This window comes from Siniperca chuatsi, linkage group LG8 (genome assembly GCF_020085105.1).
Source record: "Siniperca chuatsi isolate FFG_IHB_CAS linkage group LG8, ASM2008510v1, whole genome shotgun sequence".
In the NCBI taxonomy this organism is placed as follows: domain Eukaryota; kingdom Metazoa; phylum Chordata; class Actinopteri; order Centrarchiformes; family Sinipercidae; genus Siniperca; species Siniperca chuatsi.
This window is the reverse complement of record NC_058049.1, coordinates 5,575,643-5,584,041: the sequence shown is the minus strand read 5'-3', so window position 1 is coordinate 5,584,041 and position 8,399 is coordinate 5,575,643. Positions and strand designations below refer to the sequence as shown.

Below are 8,399 nucleotides of genomic sequence, written 5' to 3'. Positions count from 1 at the left end.
TCCCGAACTTTGTCGTGTCGTGGATCCACATTTTTTTTTTTTTTTGCCAGAAGAGCAAAAAAAGGTGTTTAAAAATCCAAATCTGTGGTTTCAGCTTTAGGATTTTAACTGTTACTCAAGTGTCATATCAATACATTCTCACAAGATCTTCAGACCTTGTAGGCTAAGTGTTGATGAATCAGTGAAGGTTAGTTCAAGTGTTCAATGGAGAGTTAAGTGCTGTTATGGCACAGTACACCTCTATGCTGGTACACTCTATTACTGTATGTTAGAATTAGTATCAGGTTTTTCTTATTATGTTAAGTTGTTCATGTATTGCTTTAATTTGACACTTTTCTCTTGCTTTACTTGTGTGCCATGTGCATCTTACTGTTATAGTATGAAGTATAAGCCTAATACCTTGAATGTAAATGTATTTATATCTATATATTCTGAATAAATAAATTACTTTAGGCTGATTGGAATGCCTGCATGATGTTGGTTTTTACACTTTATAGGGTTAATGTGGCAGGTCCTGTTATTATTTTTATGTAGGGGACTTTAAAGACCTGCAGATGTTCTCACCTGAGACCAGGCCTTTTAATGACTGCCTCTAATGAAAGTCATTGTGAGACGTTTCTTATCAGTTTTAGTTTGGAGTCGCATGATTCTCTATTATTGTGAGATGACTCTTCCCTATATATTCTTTAACTATGCCAACATTTAGTCAGTGAGAACAGTGAAATTCACTTCACATTCTTCAGTAGGGACCCTCTTTTCTGATAACTACTGAACGATGTATTGCGTTGCTTTCTGACATCAATTTGTAACCGTGAGAGCAATAAAAGCAGCATATCTTCCCTGTGCCAACTCAATCTTAATGTGAAAGACCTCACATTCATCAACCCAAATGTATTTATATTGTTGTTTTGGGATTTTTTTTAATTTTGCTTTTGTTGCTTTACTGTGGGTTATTTATTACATTTGACCAAACTAAGACACTTATAGGTTTCGAAGACCAAGAGAAAATAGGCACTGCTCAGTGCACTGATACTTTAAACATTGCACATTTAATCTTTTTTTTTTTTACCAATTTTATACTAAAATTCCAAAATATTCCCCCAAAAAAGATTTTTCTTTGAAGACCAATAATGATTTTTTTTGTAGAGACTATGATCCTCACACTCACATGTCATGAAGCAGGAAATGTCACTGCAATTCTAATCCTACAGCTCGTGTCCTGTATGAGGTGAGGCCCTGCATGAGCATGAATGAGGCTCTTTGCCAACATGTTGAACACAACAGTAGAAGTGTAAACCTCTAATCATCAGGAGCAATATCAGTTCTCTTTATTGAGCCTGACAACCAGAGCTTACTCAACAAGACACCGAGTGTCTTGTTTCATTATTCTCAACAATTTAGGCCGTTCACTGATTAGTTCCCATGAGCTGCTGTTGTAATGAAGGGTATTAAAATGTTTTGAAAAAGTCATCTGATTTCTGCGCAGTAGGACTCTTCAGACCTTTAACTCCATGAAAATTCTCATCATATGGTCTCTTTTCAGTTTACATTCGTACTTCTACACACATCTGAGCAGAACAAAATAATTACCAAATGATTCTGTGTTGTTATTCAAGCTACACAAGGAAACATTCCTATTCATCCAGTTTTTAAAATGAAAGTCTTTTTCACATTTTTGGTATAGGTCTTGTTTTGACCACGAGTTAGAGAGTTCAGAAAGATAATTCAGTGACATAATATTCAGCCAAATGTTATTTAAACACCTTTTACACCAAACTCACAAACATCTTTCCCCATTTAGATGCACGTCTGACATTCCATTCTGCAAAGGGAAACACTGTTATTAGATATATAATTATTTTGCATGAACTGCTTATGCTCCCTGTTTTCCTGCTCTAAATGCTTGTTGAAGAATCTTCATTGGGCCATTTTTGCTCTATTCTTAGACATCTCTCTATCTGCTGCAGCATTGACCCAGTTTTCCCAAAAGGATCATTCAAATTTTATCTAATAAGCTATAGCTAACATGAGGGAATTTATATTATTATTATTTTTTAAATAAAGATCCCTGACTTATTATTGGCCGCCAATATAAAACTAGTTATAAAAATAGGCCAATAGGAGGTCTACCTATAGGTTTTAAATGCAAACATGACATGATGCTGTGCAGGATTGTAATCAGCAATTTTACTAATGCAATAAAAACCCATTGCCAATTAAGGTCCCCCCTGTCTCTCTCTCTCTTTCTCTCTCTCTCTCTCTCTCTCTCTCTCTCTCTCTCTCTCTCTCACACACACACACACACACACACACACACACACACACACACACACACACACCTCTCTCAATATGAAAGCCCCTCGCTGACTTTGCCCAAAGGCGTTGTCTATGGTTGCCGGCTGTGCGTGATGAATCGTTATCTCCAGGCCATGCTGCTCGTCTGGGTAATAAAGTACCAGCAAAGCGGAGACAATAGGAATTTGTCACAGTTGCCTCCCCGATATATTAGCGACCTACCGGTCGGTTAAGCTTTCATTTGGGAGGCCAGGGACCTACACACCAAATTAAAATGAACAGAACAAATAAGAGGCAGTAGAGGCTATGTGTAGACGATGGAAGAGGCCATTTAAAAAGGAGTGCGTATAGACCTCCTACTACTAATATATAACTACTACTATCATTATTATTCAGTTCTTCCTTCCTTGGAGGCGACCTATCATCAATGCCATACTAGTCAATGCACGCGCAGGACTACACGTATCTGAATCACACTATTACGCAGACTAGCAGGTGCGCAACGCTTTCGAACGCCCTCAGCCAATCAGAGCTGTGGATTCTATGACTAGTTTTAAAGCATTTAAGACTCGTGTAGGTAATCAAACATTTTATTTTGACTGTACATCTATTTAGGTTAGCTTATATAGGCATGTGCTAACAGAATATTAATGTTACTTAAACGATATTTATTATAAATACGCACATTAGGAAATATGAAATTAGTTTATCCATTGAACAGATTGAACTCAAGATTCCACGCATTACCGTTACTATATAACTTCCACATTCAGATTGTTTACTCAGAAATAAATACCCTACTCCAATGTCCTCCATTAAAATTGTTACATAAGCAAAGTGCTAAAGTATTATCAGCGACATGTACTTCAAGTATCAAAAGTAAAAGTACTCATTGTGCAAAATACTCCCTCTCACAATATTAAATTAACATAATGATTGTATTATTATTATCGATACAATAATTTGTGAGCAGAATTCTAATGTCGCTAATTAGGGATGGACCAATTTTTAACTATAATGTATAATCCTTCATATCTTATAAGATGATCATTTGTTTTATATGAAAAATATTATTCAGCAAAGTGATGAGTAATTATAGCTGTCATATAAATGTAACAAAAAGTACAATATTTTCCTCTGACATGTTGTGGAGTAGAAGTAGCATAAAGTGGCATCAAATTGAAATACTCAAGTAAACTACAAGTACCTCAAAATTGTACTTAAGTGCAGTTCTTAAGCCAATATACCTTCCACCACTGAGCTAGTCATTATCATTATGAAGATGATTAAGCCTGTTACTGCTGTTGCTGATGCTGTTAATATTGTTAGACATTGTTGTGTGTCATTAGTTTGTGTAAAGCCTCTTTGTTATTGGCCATTGGGGTTTTCCACAGTTCATCATGGAAAGCGCTTCCTTGGACTTGGTGTTCACTAATTGTTTCTGTAAAGAGAAATGATGAGGGGGGGAAACACTGTGAAAGAAACTAAATATCAGTTTCTTATTTGTGTAACCTGTGCGCAGCGATGGGATAATGTAACAATGCAGGTCTTTGATACAAACACCTAGTTCCATCATCGGACAATGATGCTTTTTTCACTTCCAGTTCAAGACAAGAGATTTGGCCTGAGTTTGCCCACTGAAACACCAGGAGAACGAGCTGACATTCAATCCGAAAATGAATGAATGTGTGTATCAGCAAAAATGGACAGGCATGGTTAAACTCCTTTTTCAGCTGGTTGTTTGTGGAGTCTTGTCCAAATTTTGTAAAAAAAAAAATGCAAAAGGAACACCAGACGGTAAGGGCGTCCGATAATGGATGTCTAGCCGCTAAGTTGTCCGATAACGGACACATTTAAATTGACAGCTGAAATGATCCCAGACCTGGGGAGGGGGAAAAAAGCTGCCTCTGCAATCAAGGATGTCGGAGATTAGTGTGACGAAGCCTGTCATCCTCCTCCCTCCCAGGCCCTGTTTGGCTCTCTGCTGCTATTAGGTTGAATTTCAGACGATACACCCAGAAAAAACATGGTTCAGTGGTCAGGGCAGGGGGTTTGCTCGACCTGTAAACTCCAGGAAACGTCTTTGTGACAAAAATGTGGTTCTCAATACTTCTTTTTACACTTTATCATCATTTATTCACTTATTCTTCAACATTCTGCGGCAGTTTTAGAAATACAACAACTTTTTGTGCTGTCACTTTGGTACATACATTGTCCTGCATTGCCAGGGTCATGCTTTAAATAATCTCTTCCTAGTGATTAAAAACCAGCTGTTCAAATCAATGTACAGTAACCATTTCTTGTTGCTGCAGCCTACAATGATTTTTTTGTTGAGCATGCACATTTTTTCCCACAAGTTTAAATCACCTTTTTGAAAGAGTGTGGACTCCACAGGTTCCCTGAAAATCATTGTAAACAAACAGAAGTAAAGCTCTTGTTGCACAACTGTTTTCCCACATGCCCATATGTTTAGTCCACACTTTTACAACCCTGATGCGGGCAGAGTAGCCAAAAACATTTAAGGACAATAGACACACGAGAGAAGAGTTCTGTGTAATTCATTGGTCTTGCTGTTTGCACATGCTAACTTAAAAGATTACTGTCACCGTCGCAATCTGAATGAGGTCCTGTTAAAGTGTAAGAACCATAAGGTGGTTCTGAAACTTTAAGAAGAACATTTGCTAACAGCGCAGAAATCTCCCATGAAATGTGAACTTATTTGTCCAAAAACAGGCTACATGTTCTGTTGAAATGTAGGAAAAGTAGCATGGACTCTGGGTCTGAGTCTGGGCTTTCTCAAGTTAACCAAAGTCGTGACTACATTTTTCTGTCAAAAATACACATTTGTAGTAATGTCATAGAAGGTAAGGTTGGGGTTTTTTTGTTTGGCTTTTTTTGTAGTGGATTATATCAAATTTTGTTTTTAAGACCGGGGTCTTATTATTGAGTTTAATAACTAAACTACTTGTTTAGAAGTGAAAACCATTGATTTTAACATTAAAACTCAACATGAAAATGATTAACCAAACTGTTCATTGTAAACATCCAATAAATATTGTAGAGCAGCCTTGACCTAGTTTACTTACTGTAGTTGTTGCTACACAGTTTTTTTTAAAGGAGCATTGACTTTCATTTTCACTTCCAAAAAAGATTTTTTAGGTTATGCTATGTATAAGCTTAGCTGTTTATTCACAACCTTTCTGATCATCTGCACATTTGTGTTGCTTGTCCTGAAGGACTCTGATGTCACCATGTCCATAATACTCAATAAGAAGCTGAACACATTATTATATATCAGTACCACAAACTGTGATTTTCCTTTAACTGCCATAAGAACATGTTACACACAATCACCAGTGAGCTTCTGCATGCTGCCAACCTAGAAAGAACCATTATTTATGCCGTTGCAGCCTGTGAAACCTCTTTTCTTGAGAGTGTACAACAACCAGGGTTCTGTGATGGAGGAAGAATCACCTTTCTGTAGACCCCAGGACCTTTTTTGCTAAGAGTGTAGGGTTCTGCTATACACTACAACCCCATAAAGAAGCATTCTGCATAGTGGAACCCTTTTTACAGAGAGTGTACAATTACATTATTCTGCATTTGGAGGGTTCAGTCCTTGACTCTTCGCCTCCCCTCAGGGGAAAACCTGGCGCCTCCTGCCCGGATCAGACGACTCGAAACTGCACGGAGTGGAAAGGGGGGGGGGAGTAAAAACAGTGAAAAAAGAGGAGAGATCGCTGAAATGCAGGCTTGGGACTGGGAGGATGGAGGGATGTCGTGTTGCTGCACTGAGCGTTACAGGCCGCATAGGCTGCAAGAAAAGCAGGTAATTTTGTTTGACAAATATTGATCTGATTATCATAATAATCATAATCATAATCATGACTATGATTATTATTATTATTATTAGTAGTAGTAGTAGTATTATTATTATTATTATTATTATTGTTGTTGTTGTTGTTGTTGTTGTTATTCGGACTTGATTTATAAATTGAATTTAACTTAACGCATTAATATTATATTGGTTAAAAAAAATAAAGAAAAATTATGTTTCATGCTCAACTTTTTCCCTTGTGAGATTGGTCTATTTGGAAAAAAATCGACACAAAAAGATAAAATAAAACCATCATTTCATTACTGGACGTCAGATTTCTCGACTTTATCTTTTCTTCTTTTCCTTTTAAATGCAAACCGATTCATTTTACTCTTCCCAGCTGTTTGCCTCAGATAAACCTATCGATTAGACATCAGTTAGATTCCTAGCCAGGGCTTTATTGAGTAAGTTGGTGAACCTTAAAGTGAATTACAGGAACTGCTCTGCCCCTCCGGTGAACTATTTAGTTGAATCTAATTTACTTTGATAAAGACCATCTATTTTATTTACTCTGATCGCCATTTTCATCGGGGGTTTATTGTGAGACTGCGAGGGCAGACTTTGTTGAGGATTTTTGGAGAGGAAAAAAGATTGGGTTCACGGATTTATCTTCTTTTGTAGATTTAAACTGACGACTGGCAATGTCACCTGTCAATTTTCTGTATAGAAAATACACATTATGATTATTGTTTTATTATTGTTTTTGGTATTATTATTCCAAAAAGTAGTAGATAGGCCTCTGAATACTAACTATAATTTTGCAACATATGCTAAGTCAGTGATGTCTGAAATAAAGCCATTCATATTTTCTCAATCAATACTATTTAACCAATCAATAAAATCTACAAACTAGCCTCCATAGATTTTAATATGCATTTCTCTTTTGTCTGCAGGAATCACGAAAATCAACAATTTCGTCAAGAGCTGCACAACTGCTGCAAGATGCACCACTACAGAGGGAAATGGCCATTCTTTTTTTGTTAATCAGGAATGTGAGAGTACTTCCTGCTTTGTTACAAAATGTAAATATATCGTAGGTATTTTTAACGACCAAGGTGACTCATTAATTAGATATTCTTTTGTCGCCCACAATAATTTAAAAGGAAAATGCATATTTTTGCATGAATATTTTGCTATAGCCTACAAACCTTTGATTTAGCCTAATGCAGCCGCTGAAACGATTTGGTGACCGTCATAACTATATATATTCATATTTTTTATGTCATTTTTCATTTAGACACATCTCATTCGCTCTCAGGACTGCACCAGTTCTTTTGCAAACTGCTATGAGCTATTTAAATAAATGAATAAAAAAATCATATGGGCATAAAACTGTGACAAATCTCTACAGGACAAATAAAAACAAAAACTGAGCGCACAGTGTGTTTATCCTCCTCTCCATCCCTGATTCCACAGTCTAAAACCGGGCTGCTCTGAGAGCCTGTTGTACACATGCGTCGTATTTAAGTGTAATTGGCCGTATCATTGGCTTTTGTCTTGTTTACAAAGCGGGCAACAGGAGCGGTAATTTAATTTCCTCCGCCGCATTGAAGAGCCACCAGCCGCCTGTCAGGCCGAGCTCAGCCTCCCCAACCCCGGGCAGCGGGCCGGAGACTGGCCCCGGGGCGATTCTGGAGAGGGGGTGACATCTGCCTCCAAATAAAAGTGTACATGAATGATATCCTGGGATGTAATGGAGGGTAAACCCAGTCCTGTCTCTATGGGTTAGCTGACATCAATCTACGTTTTTATAGTATTTTTTAATAAGTAGGCTAATCATCTATGAAGATTCAAATTGAAGAAAGTTTTATCCCTCATCAGCATCATATTCTGTTCTTGTATTTTCTTAATACTTCCATTCATTCATATTCTGTCATTTTTGCTCAGTTTTATTATGTTTATTTGCTTAAATTCTGACCAACTATACTGCCACAATTTTATATTTATTCACATATTTTTTTCGTCACTTTTATGTTTTACTACCTTTGTTACTTTTGCAGACTATTTTCTTTATTTTGTATTTTCCTTTTGCATTCTGTTTCAATTAGTTGCAGCAACGATCTCAATTCTCCACAGGGATCAATTAAGTTCCATTTTATCCTATTGGCGGGGTAAAATAACAATTTCTGAAAATAGCTTTGGTGATATTTGTATGGGTTGTTATATAGGGGATGATGATGAGCGACTGTAGGCCATACATTTTAATCTCCTTTAAAGGCCAAGAGAC

At 36.9% G+C, this 8,399-nt stretch overlaps 1 long non-coding RNA gene across 1 annotated transcript; it reads left to right on the top strand.

Moving 5' to 3' along the window:
- Positions 1–5,937: 5,937 nt before the first annotated feature.
- On the top strand, positions 5,938–7,545 carry LOC122880199. Its single transcript, XR_006378863.1, has 2 exons — positions 5,938–6,124; positions 7,066–7,545. It is a non-coding gene; the product is annotated as an uncharacterized LOC122880199 (long non-coding RNA).
- The last annotated feature ends 854 nt before the right edge of the window (positions 7,546–8,399 follow it).